The sequence below is a fragment of the Lynx canadensis genome, chromosome B4, assembly GCF_007474595.2.
Source record: "Lynx canadensis isolate LIC74 chromosome B4, mLynCan4.pri.v2, whole genome shotgun sequence".
In the NCBI taxonomy this organism is placed as follows: Eukaryota; Metazoa; Chordata; class Mammalia; order Carnivora; family Felidae; genus Lynx; species Lynx canadensis.
Genome location: NC_044309.1, coordinates 102,433,044 through 102,451,133, shown reverse-complemented (window position 1 = coordinate 102,451,133; position 18,090 = coordinate 102,433,044). Strand labels below are relative to the sequence as shown.

General features: G+C 41.6%; 1 long non-coding RNA gene across 1 annotated transcript; it reads right to left on the bottom strand.

Annotated features, from left to right (window-relative positions):
* Window positions 1-2,814: 2,814 nt before the first annotated feature.
* LOC115519370 lies at window positions 2,815-17,013 on the bottom strand. The gene is made up of 3 exons (XR_003970480.1): window positions 16,937-17,013; window positions 9,604-9,611; window positions 2,815-2,825 (listed from the first exon to the last, which is right to left on the bottom strand). It is a non-coding gene; the product is annotated as an uncharacterized LOC115519370 (long non-coding RNA).
* Between the last annotated feature and the right edge of the window lie 1,077 nt (window positions 17,014-18,090).

Genomic DNA, 18,090 nt, shown 5'->3' with positions numbered 1-18,090 from the left:
ACAAAATAAAATAGCAAAAGATAGGGTAAATTTTAACCATAATGATTGGTAAAGTCTCAGTAAAAATCCAGTTGTTAGCAACCCATAAACATATTTGATAGCAATATGACATTTTCAAACTATCTACATTCATCATCTTTTAAAAGCTGATGCCGGGGCACCTGGGTGGCTCAGTGGTTGAGCATCTGATTCTTGGTTTTGGCTCAGGTCCTGATCTCACGCTGTGCTGACATTGAGGGGCCTGCTTGGGATTCTCTCTGTCTCTCCCTCTGCCCTTTCCCCGCTCTCTCTCTCTCTCTCAAAATAAATAAATAAACTTAAAAAAAAACTTTTGGGGCGCCTGGGTGGCGCAGTCGGTTAAGCGTCCGACTTCAGCCAGGTCACGATCTCGCGGTCCGTGAGTTCGAGCCCCGCGTCAGGCTCTGGGCTGATGGCTCAGAGCCTGGAGCCTGTTTCCGATTCTGTGTCTCCCTCTCTCTCTGCCCCTCCCCCGTTCATGCTCTGTCTCTCTCTGTCCCCCAAAAAATAAATAAACGTTGAAAAAAAAATTAAAAAAAAAACTTTTAAAAAGCTGATGCCTATGTCAGACTAACTAAAGCCTTTCCTTTGCTCAACAGACATTACGTTATATCACTAGTATAAAACCACACAGAGTGTGCTGATTACCTAACATTCACTCATTCAACACATCTTTTTAAACATCTGTTATATTTAAGGCATTGTGGAGGATAAATGAAAGCCTTTGAACAATTTCAAGGCAATTTTTGTAAATGGGAAAATTTGAGTATTGATTAAATAAGCAGAAGCCAAGATTTTTTTTACCTTTGAGGGGAAAAAAAAAGAAATAGTCTCTAATTTAAGGCCAAGTTTTGGCTAATTAGAGGCTGATGAGTTAGCGTCCTGTTGGGTTATTTGGATCTCATACTTCCTTCCTACTCTTTTTCTTTGGCAATTTTATTCTCCTCCAGTACATCCATTAAAGAATTACCAATTTCAGAGCAAGACACTGAAGCTTGTATCACTCAGGTTTTCTTTTGGGGCATTTTGCCTCTGCACATAGCCTGTGACCCCTGAGGAGGTTACTTTCAAACAACCTCATGTGTTTAAACATGTTAGCATAGTGTTAGGTTAGCAAAAAAAGAATGAAGCAAAGAGTAATTAGCAATTGTGCTGACATGGTTTCTTATATCCCTTGTTTTCTCAAATATCCTTATGATAAATCCCCATCACTAGAAAGAATGTATACACAAACCTCTTCCCTTTCCAAAAGTTTGATCTCTGGAAATAAACTTAAAAAGTGGGGGGGGGGGGGACCTGGGTGGCTCAGTAGGTTAAGTGGCTGACTTCGGCTCAGGTCATGATCTCACAGTTTGTGAATTCGAGCCCCACATTGGGGTCTGTGCTGACAGCTTGGAGCCTGGAGCCTGTTTCGGATTCTGTCTCTCCCCGTGTCTGTCTCTGCCCCTCCCCCCCTTGTTCTCTCTCTCTCTCTCTCTCTCTCTCTCTCTCTCTCTGTGTGTGTGTGTGTGTGTGTGTGTGTGTGCGCGTCTCTCTGTGTCTCTCTCAAGATGAATAAATAAACTTAAAAGTTTGATCTCTGGTAAGCACCCCAGAGTTTTATGATTAAAACCTTCTGAATGGAGACTTCTGCTTCTAGCTATGACAAAGAAGCTTATCTTAGACTAGCATTCCCATTAATATCAGGAATAAGTTAAGAGTCTTCTTTTTCACCACTGTTATTTAGCCAACGTAAGCAGATAACAAACAAAAATAAAAATTGGAAAAAGTGAAGTAAAATCATCATTCTTTGCTGATGGTATGATTGCTTACCAGAAAGAGCAAGAGAATCCTATGAAAAACTGTTAGAAACAATAAGAGAGTTCAAAATTCATAAAAGCTTTTATATAGCCAGTTAGAAGGAAATAAACTGAAAAAAGTTAAAATATACAGAAAGTGTGAACAATTTATATGAAGAAAACTAAAACACTAATGAGGGACACACACAAAAATGTACCAAATGACATGCTATCTTCTTGTTCAGAAAATTTTAGCATGACAAAGATGTCAATTTGCCCTAAATTAATCTGTAAATTCAGTGTAATCCCAATAAAAACATCAAGATAATTTATTTTGGAACTAGACAGACTGATTCTAAAGTTCAAGTGGAAAATAAGCAAATAAAAAGAGCCTGGGAAAGTCTAAAAAGAATAAGAAAAATAAGATAGGTTGTAAAATCTATTTCATAAGCTCTAACATTTAATGGGGCGCCTGGGTGGCGCAGTCGGTTAAGCGTCCGACTTCAGCCAGGTCACGATCTCACGGTCCGTGAGTTCGAGCCCCGCGTCGGGCTCTGGGCTGATGGCTCAGAGCCTGGAGCCTGTTTCCGATTCTGTGTCTCCCTCTCTCTCTGCCCCTCCCCCGTTCATGCTCTGTCTCTCTCTGTCCCAAAAATAAATAAAAAAACGTTGAAAAAAAAAAATTTAAAAATGTTACTAGTGCCTGCATAGAACAGTGCCTGGCATGTAAATAGACCATCGTTGAAAAGATGAACAGTGAAATCAATGGGCTTGTCTGGAAAACCCAAATTGGACCCATATTCTTATTGGAATTTATCACATGCAAAAGTGGGATTTAAAAGTCATGGAGTGGGGCGCCTGGGTGGTTTGGTCATTTGACTCTTGATTTTGGCTCAGGTCATGATCCTAGGGTCATAAGATCAAGCCACACATTGAGCTCTGGGCTGAGACTGGAGGCTGTTTAAGAGCCTTTCTCTCTTTCCCTTTCCCTCTGCGCCTCATCCGCGCTCACTCGCACACTTGTGCTCTCTCTCCCTCTCTCTCAAGAAATAAAAAGAAAAGTCATGAAGGGACGCCTGGCTGGCTCAGTCCGTAGAACATGCGACTCCTGATCTCTGGGTTGGAAATTCGAGCCCCATGTTGGGTGTAAAGATTACTTAAAAAAAATTAAAATCTTAAAAAAAAAAAAGTCATGGAGAAAGGAGGAGTGGGATACCTGGGTGTCTCAGTCGGTTAAGTGTCTGACTTCAGCTCAGGTCATGATCTCACGGTTCGCGGGTTCGAGCCCCGTGTCAGGCTCCATGCTGACAGCTCAGAGCCTGGAGCCTGCTTCAGATTCTGCTTCAGATTCTTCAGATTCCCTCTCTCTCTGCCTCTCCCCTGCTCATGCTCTGTCTCTCTCTCTCAGAAATAAACATTAAAAAAATTTAAAAAAAGAAAGGAGGAGTTATTCTATAAATGGTTTTAGGACAACTGGGTAACCAGTTGGAAAAAAATTAACTGGAGCTGTGCCTCACACCTTACGTAGTATGAATTCCAAATGAATCAAATATTTAAAAGTTAAAAAACAAACTGTTAAAATACTAGAAGAAAAACAGGAAATTAAAAAAAATAATTTCTGAAACCATAAAAAGGTAGTTTAATTGGGCTATATAATGGTAAAAATTTCTGCATTATAAAAGCCATTTACTATAAACACAATCAAAGAGAACTGACAAATCGGATAAAACATTTGCTACCCACATCCCCAAAGGCTGTAAATTCTTTACTAAGAGGAGTTCTACAAATCAGAAATAAGCAAAACAAAGTGACCACTACCCCTACTCCTCACACACATAGAAAATTTGGCAAAGGACATGGATAATTTACAAGAAATAAAAAAGGCCTTTAGACACAGGGGACATTTAACTTCAATCGTAAAAAGTAAAATGCAAATTAGACTTCTAAAAATATTTCATGGCTTTCTCCTCAGATAAGCAAACATCACAGATCTTGACAACACAGGATTGGTGAAGGTGTGGGCCTCCCATTCATTGCTGAAAGAACTGTCAATTGGCACTTTCCAGAAAGTAATCTAGCGATATCTGTTGAAATTATAAAGCTGCACAGACACTTAAAATGACAACCCCACTTCTAGGAATTTAGCTTACAAATATACTTTTGGGGGCGCCTGGGTGGCTCAGTCGGTGAAGTATCTGACTCTTGGTATCAGCTCAGGTCATGGCCTCATGGCTTCATGGGTTTGAACCCCACATCGGGCTCTGCACTGTGGAGCCTGCTTGGGATCCTGCCTCTCCCTCTCTCTGCCCCTCCCCTGCTTGCACTGTCTCTGTCTCTCTCAAAATAAATAAATAAACTTAAAAAAAACAAATATACTGTTAGATGTGTCAAATAGCCTATGTGTAAGATTTGCAGTAGTGTAACAGCAAAATATTAGAAACAAAGTAAATGTCAGTAGGAGACTGATTAAAGGAATTCTGGTGTATTCATCTGACAGAATGCTATTGTACCAACAAAAGAACCAGGCCTCTCTCTCTCTCTCTCTCTCTCTTTCTTTCTCTCTCTCTCTCTCTCTCTCTCTCCTTTAGATGGCTGCAGCCACTCTCCCAACTTCTAGCATGCCAGCACTGTGCATCTATGCATTTATTTTTCTGCACAGCACTCATCACCATCTGGCATATTATACATATTTCATTGCTTGTTTGCCATTTGTCTGTCTTTCCTGTTTCCCTCTACTAGAATGTAAGTTCCATGAAGCTAGAGATTTTGCCCACTGCCAAGTCTTTATCATCTAAGAGTGCCTGGCACAAGGTAGACACTGAATAAATACTTGTCAGGTGAATGAATAAAAGAATGAAAAGATATGGAAAGATCTCTAAAATCCATTTTGTTTTATTTTAGAAAGAGAGCACGCACACACGTGAATGGCGGAGAGAGGCAGAGAGAGAGAGAATCTCAAGCAGACTCCATGCTCAGCATGGAGCCCCACACAAGGCTCAGTCCCACAACCCTGGAATCATGACCTGAGCCGAAATCAGAAGTTGGACACTCAACCGACTGAGCCACCCAGGCACCCCTAAAATCCATTTTAAAGTGAAGAAAGCAGGGGGTGCCTAGAGGCTCAGTTGGTTGAGCGTCTGGCTTCAGCTCAGGTCATGATGTCACAGTTTGTGAGTTCAAGCCCCGCGTCGGGCTCTCTGCTGATGGCCCAGAGCCTGGAGCCTGCTTTGGACTCTGTGTCTCCCTCTTTCTCTGTCCCTCCCCTGCTCATGCTCTCGCTCTCTCTCAAAAATAAATAAACATTAAAAAAATAAAGTGAAGAAAGCAGAATGCAGTAGTATTCTATTCTTGGTGTAAAAAATTATATACCTACACAAATGTATACACACACACACAAATGCTTGCACACACACACACATACACACACACAAATGCTTGCCTATCCAGGGACTTTCTGGAAGGATATGTAGGAATCTGGTGCCAGTGGTTGTCCCTGGGAGCAGAGAGCAGAGTTGTGCGTATGGTCATTGTAGGTGGGAGAGAAACTAGATTTTTCATACTTTGCCCTTATAGTTCTTGGATATTATTCCACAAACATGTATTACATAATTAAAAAACTCATTTTAAAAAATTACTGGGGTACAGGGGTGCCTGGGTGGCTCAGTTGGTTGGGCGTCCGACTTCAGCTCAGGTCATGATCTCACAGTCTGTGAATTCGAGCCCCGTGTCAGGCTCTGTGCTGACAGCTCAGAGCCTGGAGCCTGCTTCGGATTCTGTGTCTCCCTCTCTCTCTCTGCCCCTCCCCTGCTCATGCTCTATCTCTCTCTGTCTCAAAAATAAATGAAAACATTAAAAAAAATTTTTAAAAATTACTGGGGTGCATAAGTGGCTCAGTGGGGCACTTGGGTAGCTCAGTCTTAAGCGTCCTACTCTCAGTTTCAGCTCAGGTCATGATCTCAGGGTTCGTGAGTTTGACCCCCATGTAAATATTTACCTGCTAATGCAGAGCCTGCTTGGGATCCTCTCTCTCTCCCTCTGTCTCTGCCTCTCCCCTGCTTGCTTGCTCTCTCTTTCAAAATAAATGAACTTAAAAAAATTCTTTTATTTATTTATGTATTTAAAGCAATCTCTACTCCCAACATGGGACTAAAACTCATGACCCTGAGATCCAGAGTCACATGCTTTCCTGACTGAGCCAGCCACGTGCCTCAAGTTTTAAAAATTACTGATTTAAAGAATGAACTGAGAAAACAAAAGCTTCTGAAAGAGACAGACAATAACCAGAGGTGCAAGAGTCAGGGATGAGGGAAGGAGTGTTGGAGAGGGAGGAAATGTCTCCTGCACCTTTGGCCCTGAAGAGCTCAAGCAGCCTCATCCCTACACCTCTGTCCCCTCGATCTCCACTTGTCTCCACTCCCAACCTTCCATTCCTTGTGGGCACCTGACATGTCTGTGCTCTAGCTTAGGTGGTTCCAGCTGTTGGAATGCACTTTTCTCCCTTGTCTACTTAAAAAACCTATTCATTCTTGGTGAAGCCATCTCTTCCCTGTTTGTGTTTCCACAACAATTGGTTCTTGTTTCTATTCAGAACTAAACACCATTGTTTTGTTTACAAGTTTGTTTGTTTGCTTGTTTTTAAGTAGGGTCCATGCCCAACATGGAGCTTCAACTCACAACCCTGAGATCAAGAGTCGCATGCTCTCTGGATTGAGCCAGCCAGGTGCCCTGTTTACAAGTCTTTTTACTCTTTTATGGTATCTGGTTTTGTTTACATGTATGTTTACACGCCTGCATGCTCCTTGAAGGCAAGAGCTGTCATTCATCGTTGTTCTCCATTGTTTTCACAGTAACTTGCATGGAACAAGCCTGACACACAGTAGGTACATCCCCAAAATGTTCATGAATGACCACAATCCTTTTCTTCATGTAGCTTGCATATTCACCTTAAAATTAGGAACAATTTCTATTGGAAGATCTAAGGACTCAGGCTTTTATTGAGTGGCCTGAGAGAATGTTAGTCATTAGCCCACTCGGGTTATAGTAGAATGCCCACCAATAACATTCCCCGGGGAGAATTAAACTCTTAAAAAGTTCAATAAATGGATTTTGTGGAGATATGCAAATTCACCTGAAAGAGGTCTCACCAATAAAAGGTGACCATAACCGGATTAAACGTTAGTATATACAAAGAAAGAATGTGTCCATCACCAGCCAATTTAACAACTTCCTTAACCAACAAGAGATGGAATGCAAAGGTCCTGGGGAGAGTCATTCTGTTCTCTTCAGTTTGGCAAGACTCTCCTTGTTTGTGGGGATGAGTGCTCTGGCTCTCCTACCAGAGGCCAGTAAACGCTGGATTCCTCTAATTAACCTCCATTGTTCCTTTTCCATATTTACCAAGTAAACCTTCAGTTATGCGCTCACTCCCATGTAGGTCGGCCTTCTTGGAGAACACATGCTGTTGGTGATGACTTTAACATTCCTGTTTCTGACCTTCATAGTTTTCATTATAAATCAATGAGTTACTTGGCGCTTAGACATCAGGCTATGTTAGTGTGAATGTGTTGTTGAAAATTAATATGCTCTTTAATTGCTGATAAAAGCGGAGTTTGGAATCTGCAAAGCTGAGGATCAAAGGCTGGTTATGGTACGTACACCAAGGAATACTTCGCCAACCAGAACTGTCCCCACCTCCCAAGTAAGCCCTGGGACACAGCTTACTTCCAGGGCAACCTCAGGATAGCCAACCTGCCTACATGCCTTTGACAAATATTTGTACATAGAACCCCTACTGTATGCCAGACACTATGATGCAAAGACAGAGAGGGAAGGGCCTGCGCAGGCATCCCAAGCTCTGTGGTTTCTCTAGTCCAGTTGTTCTGAGCTCTGAGAATCACTGATCATGAAGTCCTAAAATGTTGATGAAATTGAAACAAATCTTTCATGGAAAAATGCACAGACACTGGGCTGTTTGCATTTAGTTTACTTTATAGCATTGAAAATGAATTCCTTTGCCGTGTAATGTAAGATGGGCTCTGGAATCACACAGATATGTGCTGAAATATTTGGCTTTATCATGTACCAGCTGTGTGACACTGGACAAATTACTTATTCTCTCTAGGCTTCAGTTTTCTGATCTGTGAAAGGGAATATTAGTGCTCCCCTCATAGGACTGTTTAGAATTGTTAGACATTATATATGAAGTCATAGTACAGTCCCTAATGTGTGGAAACCAATGAATTACTGCTATAAATGTAAGTAAGCAAAATATTGTCTTCATTATTTGAATGCCAATAAAATAAACGGCAACCTTAACTTTACCCAATAGTAAACTCCACTGAAAGGATGCTTTTGATATGAATAAGAAGTTGGGTTATGTTAAAAAAAAAAATGAGTTGTGTCATACATGTCATCCACTTGATTTCAGTTTTTTTTTAATGGCAATAAATACTGAAAACATTGGCTCGTATAGGTCACAGGACATACCCCGAGACTAAGTTGAATTCATGGTTCATCATCACCACTGTAAAACAACGGAACCATCTTTTGTTAGGTATATCACTGAAGCTTTCTGTGGGCAAAAAAGGATGATAAATTCGTGTCTTAATTTTTTTTTAATGTTTGTTCATTTATTTTTGAAAGAGAGAGATAGAGAAAAATTGCACAAGTGGGGGGGCGGGGCAGACAGAGAGGGAGAGAGAGAATCCTAAGCAGGCTCTGTGCCCTCAGCCCCAGAGCCCCACACAGGCTCAAATTCACTAACCATGAGATCATGAACTGAGCTGAAACCAGGAGTTGGATGCTTAACCGACTGAGCCACCCAGGCATCCCAGTTCATGTTTTAATTTTAAAGTCATCTAAGCAGAAGCAACATTCAAAAGAATTCTCTGGTGTTTTGGGGTCTTGAAAATTCCTGCTTGTAGAGAAATTAATAAGACTTTCTCAATGGGCTTTAGACCACAGAAAGTCCTTATCCTCACTGAAAAGTTTACATCGTTACTTGCATTCTGTCTTCGCTTCATGAAATGGCACAGGGCCTTAAGAGTTGGGGGGTTCCTTTCAGCAGTACCCATAATACCCTAGGTAGAACCATAAATTAAAATATTTGTTTTAGGGGCATCTGGGTGGCTCAGTTAGTTAAGTGTCTGACTCTTGATATTGGCTCAGGTCATTATCTCAAAGTCATGGGATCAAGCACCAAGTCAGCTCTGTGCTGACCATGGAGCCTGTTTGGGTTCTCTCCCTCTCTCTCTGCCCTTCTGCTGCTCTTTCTCTGTCCTTCTCTCTCTCTCTCTCTCTCTCTCTCTATCCCAAAAATAAATAAATAAACTTAAAAAAATTTTTGCTTCAGTCTCATGGTCAAAAATACCTATGTAACACAACCAGGAATGAACTCTCAATTAAATTGTTCTGAAAAGTCTTGTCTCTATCTCCTTTTCTGTCTCTCTCTCTCTCTCTCCCTCTTTCTCTGTCTCTATCTTCTCTCTTTAGAGCACACATACAACTTAAGCTTGAAGTTCAATCACATACTTTTTTTTTTCATTTAAAAAAATTTTTTTTAACGTTTTTATTTTTGAGACAGAGAGAGACAGAGCATGAACGGGGGAGGGGCAGAGAGAGAGGGAGACACAGAATCGGAAGCAGGCTCCAGGCTCTGAGCCATCAGCCCAGAGCCCGACGCGGGCTCAAACTCACGGACCGTGAGATCGTGACCTGAGCTGAAGTCGGACGCTCAACCGACTGAGCCACCCAGGGGCCCCACAATCACAGACTTAGTGGACTGGGTATAACAGAGATAGCTTCCTACTCTGATCTCTTTTCTAGTCAAAATTTCTTGAAAAGGCCGAGGTCAAGACCAGGCTCTGATGAAGTCGATGACTCTCACAGCAGTAAACAAGACTCCTTTGAGAACTGCTGGCACATATCAATTCCTGTTGATGCTGAGGGCAATGAGTCATGACGACGCATGGTGCACCTTCGGCAGAGCCGCCTGGCCAGGTATGTTACTGAGTCCAGAGAACCAAACGCTCTGTCCTTGGAGACAAAGTTTTCCTTGACGAAGACATTTTTTCACCATTTGGCAAATGATGATGGCTTGTCAAGTTGCCAAAAGGGGATCCGAAAAATTGGAATACTTCTTAAGTGGTACCGGTGTGCAAATAAAGAATGACAGAGCTGGTTGAAAGGAGAGGCGTCAGCAGTTTCATCCAGTTGTTTGCCTATTGAAGGAAAGCAGTTGAGGAGCCGGTTTACGGACTTGTTTCCAGATATTAGAAGAAACATCAGTGATTCTAAAGGGGATCCTGCCTTTTGAAATTGGCATGTCTTCAGTTTTCGTCCTTTGCCCCAAGCAATAAACCATTTCAAATATTTCCAGGGTACATGGCCTCATTCAGTTTTCTACAATTTTGTGTGTTTTTGCTTGGCATAAAAAACCAGGGATGTTTTAAGGTTGCCCTAAGACATGATGTGCAAGTCCAATTTTGTTAAAGTTTTGGCCCTTTAAAATGAAGCATTTTCTTATGAAACAATTTATCCAAGTCCAAGCATTTTCCTTTAAAAATTACTTTATTTTTATTTATTTATTTTTTAACGTTTATTTTAGAGACAGAGATACACAGAGCGTGAGCAGGGAAAGTGGGGGGGGGGGCGGGGGGAGACACAGAATCCAAAGCAGGTTCCGGGCTCTGAGCTGTCAGCACAGAGCCCGATGTGAGGCTCAAACTCACAACCACGAGATCATGACCCAAGCTGAAGTTGGACGCTTAACCAACTGAGCCACCCAGGCACCCCTATTTATTTATTTTTAATGTTTATTTATTTGAGAGAGAGAGAGAGAGAGATAGAAGGTGCAGGGGAGGAGTAGAGAGAGAGACAGAGGATCTGAAGCAGACCCTGTACTGACAGCACAGAGCCCAATGTGGGACTTGAACTCAGAAGCCGTCAAATCATGACCTGAGCCAAAGTCAGATGCTTAACCGACTGAGCCTCCCAGGCATTCCCCAAATTACTTTAAATTCTAGCATATTTTAAACATGCGAAAGTACAGAAAATAATAGAACAAAGAGCCTACCACCCCCACTGAGATTTAACAAATGTTAATGATTTGCAAAATTTATCTTAGATTTTCTTTTATTTTTAAAGAAATAAAACATAAAGCAAATTACAGTTCATCTATATTTTCCTCCCATCTGTCGTCAGGAGTAACTAATGAACTGAATTTGGTGTGTTTGTGTTTATATTATGAAATTATAGTAAAACCTTGGATTGTGAGTAACTTGTTCTGCGAGTGTTCTGTAAGATGAGCAAACATTTCTAATAAATTTTAACTTGCTAGATGAGTGATGTCTTGCAATATGAGTAGTATGTGATGGCAAATGTCATGTGATCACAACTGAGCCAATGGTTCTTTTCTCTCTCTCTTTCTCTTTCTCTCTCTCTCTCTCTCTCTCTCACTGCGGGATTGTGGGGATTGTCTCCTATGCTCAGATGCTCGTTCTCAGGCTGTGGTGTTTGGCAGTAATCAATGATTTTTCAGAACATTGGCAAGTGTCCACAACTGGCACTAGTGTATTTTTTGTCGCTTCAAAGCACGTATGGACAGTCCTTTGCTTTTCCATACAAGGGGAAGCTTAGGAATGAATGCCTTGCTTCATTCTAGGTCAGGCTGCCTGCAGATATAGACTCTTTCCTCTGATGCCTTATTGCCAGTTACATTAAATACAGTATAGGACAAGAGTTTATTGATACTGTACTGTAGTCAACATCTGTGCAAACATATACAATGGCCCCCATGCTGAAAAAGGTTGAAAAGAAAGGTGGTAAGAAGGAGATGATTATGGCGGACATTAAGAAGGAAATCATTGAGAAATATGAATGAGGTGTGCAAGTGGCCAAAATTGCAAGATTTTATAAGAAGTCTACTTCTGCATCTCATCTGCAGAGGAGGAGGAGACGAAAAAGGCAGAGGAATCCGCCAATTCAAATGAGATTAGGGATATGTGTAAATGTGGGAAACACATTTGGAAATTTGGAGAAAAGCACCACCTGAATAAGGCTGTAGCAGTGCGAGTGATGAATCTGTTTAATGACAACGCATTGTCACATTTCTGCAAAATCCTCAAAAGGAGGCGAAAGCAAGTGTCATTGGGTAGGTTCCTTGTTAAAGTTCACGAAAAGAAAAAGATTCCACTGAGCCAATAGATAGCAGTAATTCCGTCAGTGATAGTGGAAGTTGTCCTACACAATAACCCTCCTCTCTCTTGTCTCCCTCACACCAGCCACGAAGGTTTTCAAAGGTAAGTTCAGGTTAATTCGTTTAGTTTTCTTTATATTTTGTATTTTTTATTATTCTGTATTATAGTACAGTATTGTAATCATTTTTATATGAATATTTTTGGATTGTGGAACGAATCATCTGAGCTTCAATTATTTCTTATGGGAAAATTCACTTTGATATACAAGTGCTTTGGATTACAAGCATGTTTCCGGAACGAATTATGCTCACAAACCAAGGCTTTACTGTACGTATTTGTCAAATATATACATACATTTACTTCTTATACATTTTAGAAATGTATATGACTGGTATACTTCACATATTCATTTGAAACTGTTTTTTATTATTTTTTTTAGCTTTAGAGAGAGAGCAAGCAAGCAGGGGAGAGGGGCAGAGAGAGAGAGAGAGAGGGAGAGAGAATCTTAAGCAGGCTCCATGCTCAGCATGGATCCCACCACTGTGATATCATGACCGTCAAGAGTCAGACACTTAACCGACTAAGCCACCCAGGCACCCCTGAAACTGGTTTTAATTTTTTTTAAGTTTATTTATTTTGTTTTTGAGGGGGGGGCAGAGAGAGTGGGTGAGGGGCTGAGAGAGGGGAGAGAGAGAGAGAATCCCAAGCAGGCTGTGCACTGTCAGCATGGAGCCCAGTGTGGGGTTCAAACTCACAAACTGCGAGATCATGACCTGAGCCAAAATAAGAGTCAGATGCTCAACCAAATGAGCCACCCAGGCACCCCTGAATCTGTTTTTAATGACGTTTCTGAGATGTTATAAATGTTCCATTGCACTGATAAACTGTATATATCCACCATCCTGCTAACTATACGTACATTTCCACTTTTTCACTATTACAATAAGTGCTGCAGTGAATAAACATTTACGTCCATGTGTTCCTGTGTTCATGTCAAAGTTTCTCTAGGGTAGGTACCTAAGAGTACAATCACTGGATTGTCAGAAAATCACATCTTCAACTTAACTGGATAAAAGGGGAAATAGTGTATTCCTTTACTCTCAACACTTCTGACACCAAATGTGGGGGGGGGAGAGGGGGTTCTGACACTAACCAGTTCTTCCACTCTCTGAATACCAACTGGATGTCCTACAATTCAATTATAACACTAACTACCTGGAATTAGCACAGACCCCACAGGTTAGTGACCCAGGCTCACAAGACTGCAAAGTGAGTAAAGATGACCCTTTCAAGAATTTGGACTAAACACCAAAAGAGAAATGAGACATTGACCAGATTAGATTCCAGAGTCAAGGGAACTTATTTTGCTTTAAGAGGGTGTGGTAGTCACAACAGTGGTTCCCCTGGGGCGCCTGGGTGGCTCAGTGGGTTCAGGTATGACTCTTGATTTCTGCTCGGGTCATGATCTCACAGATGGTGAAATCGAGCCCCATGGCAGGCTCTTGTGCTGACAGCCGGGAACCTGCTTGGGGTTCTTGCTGTCTCTCTCTGCCTCCGTCTGCCCTCTCCCCAAGTCTGCTCGTGCCCTCTCTCTCCTCTCTCTCTCAAAATAAATAAATAAACTTAAAGAAAAAAAAAGAATGATGGTCCCCAAAGAGTTCCTAGGCCCTAATCCCTGGAACCTGTGAAAATACTAAGTTATAGCAAAGGAGAATCAAGGTTGAAGATAGTGTCAAGGTTGCTAATCAGCTGACTTTAAAATAGATTATCCTGGCATATATACAAGTGCTTCCAGTGCAATCATAGGATCCTTAAAAGTGGAAAAGGGAGGCAGAAAAGAGAATCCTAGGGATTTGTGATTATGAAAGGCACAGAGAAATACAACATTGCTTATTTTGAAGAGGGGCAAAGAGGACCTGAAGCCAAGGAATGTAGGAGGTTCTAAAGGTTGGAAAGGGCAAGGAAATAGATTGTTCCAGAAATCCTCCTGAAAGGAATGTAGCCCTGCCAGTCCCCTCATTTTTGACCAGTGAGACCCAGGTGGGACATCTGGCACGGAACTATATACAATGATAAAGTTGTGTTGTTTAAGATGCTAAGTCTGTGGCAATTTGCTAGGGTGGTAGAAAAGTCATATAGAAGGGATTATTAGAGTTCATTTATATGTAGAAGGGAATAATCTAATACAGAAGGAAAAATTGATTATGCATGAGGGGAGAGTACAATGGTAGGTACAAAGCCCTTGAAAGGGGAAAGACACAAGCGACAGGACTGCTTTTGGAGGGAGTAGAGAACTTCATCTAAAAGAAGGCAGGGGCACCTGGCCGGTTCAGTCAGTTGAGCATCTGACTCTGGGTCTCGGCTCAGGTCAAGGTCTCATGGTTGTGAGATTGAGCCCTGCTTCAGGCTCGGTGCTGAGAGTGGAGCCTGCTTAAGATTCTCTCTCTCTCCCCCTCTGCCGCTCCTCTGCTTCTGTGCTTTCTCTCTTTCTAAAGTAAAAAGTAAAGAAAGAGAAATATAAGTAAGAAGGCACAGGGCCAATCCAGATATAGCAAAGTGGGTAGAGCTGTCTTAGGAGGATGAGGGGCTCCACTCTAATCAGTTTTACTTTAGTCAATGAATATGATGGCAAGTTCATCAACTGAGAGTAAGCGTGGGATGAAGAAGTATTGGAGGTTTGAGGGACTGACGTGAAGAAGTCATTTTGGAGAACAGAAGAGCACATTTATTAGGACTGCAGGATTGCTGGATTGCCAGACAGTATGGACTGTCCAGTTGAGACTATAGCCGTGCATGTATGTATGTATGTATGTATGTATGTATTTTACATCCGAGTTAGTTAGCATATAGTGTAATATGATTTCAGGAGTAGAATCCAGTGATTCATCCCCTACATATAACACCCAGTGCTCATCCCAACAAGTGCCCTCCTTAATGTCCCTTGCCCATTTAGCCCATCCCCCCCCCAAAGCCCCTCCAGCAACCCTCAGTTTGGTTCTCTGTATTAAAGAGTCTCTTATGTTTGGTCCCCCTCCCTGTTTTTATATTACTTTTGCCTCCCTTCCCTTATGTTCATCTGTTTTGTATCTTAAATTCCACGTATGAATGAAGTCCTATGATATTTGTCTGACTACATAGTCATTCCTTTAAAGTAGAGTTAGAAAGCATGCCCTACAATTTTTTTAAATTTATTTTTGAGAGAAAGAGCATGAGCAGGGGAGGGCAGAGAGAAATGGGGACAAAGGATCCGAAGCAGTCTCTGTGCTGACAGCAAAGAGCCCAACGTGGGGTTCTAACTCAGGAACCATGAGATCATGACTCGAACCAAAGTCAGAGGCTCAAGTGACTGAGCCACCTAGGTGCCCCCCTGCTGTTTTTAATTAACCTGATTTAGCTGAGCAGGTGTGGGCACAGAGGAGGCTAATAACAATACATTTTAGAAATGTAAGCTGAGTAAGGAAAGTTAGGACATGAAAAAACGTGACAATGAAAAATTGGTAAGGTCGATAGAACAAAAAATGGTTGGAGTGGGGGTACCAGAGTAAGCATGCCGGAGGAGTAGGAGGTAATGGTCAGAAAATGGGATGTTCCAACTGAGACTCTGGAGGTGTATTAGCCGGTGATGACAAAGTCAAGAGACTGACATGGGAGATGTCTGACTAAAGAGGGGTAAAGAGGAAATGATGATTGGAAGTGAAGTCAAGTATCTGAGGTGCCAGGAGACTGGACAGATTATCTTTGCATGTTATCACTAAGAACTGACATAAATAGGAGAAGACAGTCAGCCAGCAGCTAAGATCCTCAGGGAGTCAGAGTGCCTGGGAAGTTGGCCGCTGACCATGACAAGGAAGTTGCTACTTCTAGGCTCTGGCAAGTCTGGTCAAAACAGAAGCTCTTTCCTATCAGGAGTATAGTCTGTAAGATGAGCTATAAAGATAAAAATTCCTAGTACATTATTTTCCTTTTGATGGGAATAATATGAAATATCAGGGTTCCGGTGTCTGTGGTACACTAATCTATGTATTTGTACTGCAAATAGAAGGTACATCTGTGGGGCGCCTGGGTGGCGCAGTCGGTTAAGCGTCCGACTTCAGCCAGGTCACGATCTCGCGGTCCGTGAGTTCGAGCCCCGCGTCGGGCTCTGGGCTGATGGCTCGGAGCCTGGAGCCTGTTTCCGATTCTGTGTCTCCCTCTCTCTCTGCCCCTCCCCAGTTCATGCTCTGTCTCTCTCTGTCCCAAAAATAAATAAACGTTGAGAAGGTACATCTGTGTGTGAAGTCACCTATTTTAGGCATCAGTAAATAATAATAAAACCAATTATAAAAATGCAGACAAGGGGCACGTGGGTGGTTCAGTTGGCTAAGCATCTGACTCTTGATTTCAGCTCAGGTTCAGGTTCATGATCTCACTGTTCGTGAGATCCAGTCCTGCACTGTCACAGCACAGAGCCTGCTTGGGATTCTCTCTCTCTCTCTCTCTCTCTCTCTCTCTCTGCCCCTCCCTGGCTCTTCTCTCTCTCAAATAAATAAACATTTAAAAAATGCAGACAAAATAGTATTATAGAAATGTGTCAGAGTAAATTAATGAATAATTTAGGTTGTTTTTCTGGATTTTTGCAATGTTTATGGCATTTTTCAATTTGTTAAAACTTATAATTTTTAAAAATTTCTTGCTTAGCCTAAATGTTTTCTCACTCATTCTTTTTTCTTCAGATGAAACAGCAGTTTCTTTATTGTACACGTTACATTCAGCCACAAATGAAAACAAAATTAGTCCCAAAAGTCACAGGTCCAGGGCAAAGGACCAAAAGGGAAGGTTTTGGTATGAGCAAGGTGGGTCTCTTACGGGTGGTCTTTCAGTCAGATGGTGATGGTTGTAGATCCATTCAACCAAGCTGTAGAGAGTAGGCCTGCAGTCCAACAATTGGTACCAGTCTTCCTGAACTCCGGCTTTCCTCATTTCTGCTGCTGTGGCTCCATGGGTACACAAGCTAGGGGTTTACTTGGACCTCTGCCTCAAGTTTCTTCTTTTTCTTAAAAGTTATTCTACATTTTTAAAATGTTTATTTATTTTTGAGAGAGAGAGAGAGCGAGCAGGGGAGGGGGATAGAGAGAGACACACACAGAATCCGAAGCAGGCTCTGGGCTCTGAGCTGTCAGCACAGAACCTGACGCGGGGCTTGAACCCAACAGCCATGAGATCATGATCTGAGCTGAAGTTGGACGCTTAGCCAACTGAGCCACGCAGGTGTCCCTCCTCTTTCTTCTTTTACACTTAGGCCTGTGCATTCGCTTCTTCCTCCACTTGGCTCTCATGGCATGGGGGTTTCCAAGAAGATGGTGCTAAGGCCAAGGACCAGTTCTTTTTCTTAGAGAAGGTTCCCTAAGTTATATAAGCTTCAGGTACCACAAAACCTAGATCTTTCCTGGGGAGGCCACAAGTCTGGCCTAAGATTACCAGCAGTCAATTGAAAAAGGGAAAACTCACTAGCTACATGACACAGTTTTGTGATGGTTAAAAAAAAACAAACAAACCCACAAAGCCAGTAACAAAAGGAATATGCAACTATTCCTTTTTTTCTTCCACAGAATGGAATTATAATGTGCATTTGGTTATGTAAACCTACTCCATATCCTTATTCATTTATTTTTTGCTTATTTATTTTTTCCTACTCTATGTCTTTACATACCTTTTTATAATGTTGGTTTTCATGCTTATTTGACTCAGCCAACCACACGGAATGAACATCACACCCTAACAGTGTCCTCACGTACACAAACCGAATCCAACAGGTCACCAGACAACATGCACCTTTATAAGGAGGGCTTTTCTCTAATATTTTTCTTTTTCTTTCTTTTTCAAAAATTCTAACAGCCCACTAACTCAATCATGGCCCACCAAGGGGTCATGACTGCAGTGTGAAAGGCTCTGTCTGATACCATCATTTTATTTTATTTTATTTTATTTTATTTTATTTTATTTTATCTTATTTTATTTTATTTTATTTAAAATTTTTATTTATTTATTGAAGTGTAGTTGACGCATGATGTTACATTAGTTTCAGGTGTACAATGTAATGATTCAACAACTTTATATTT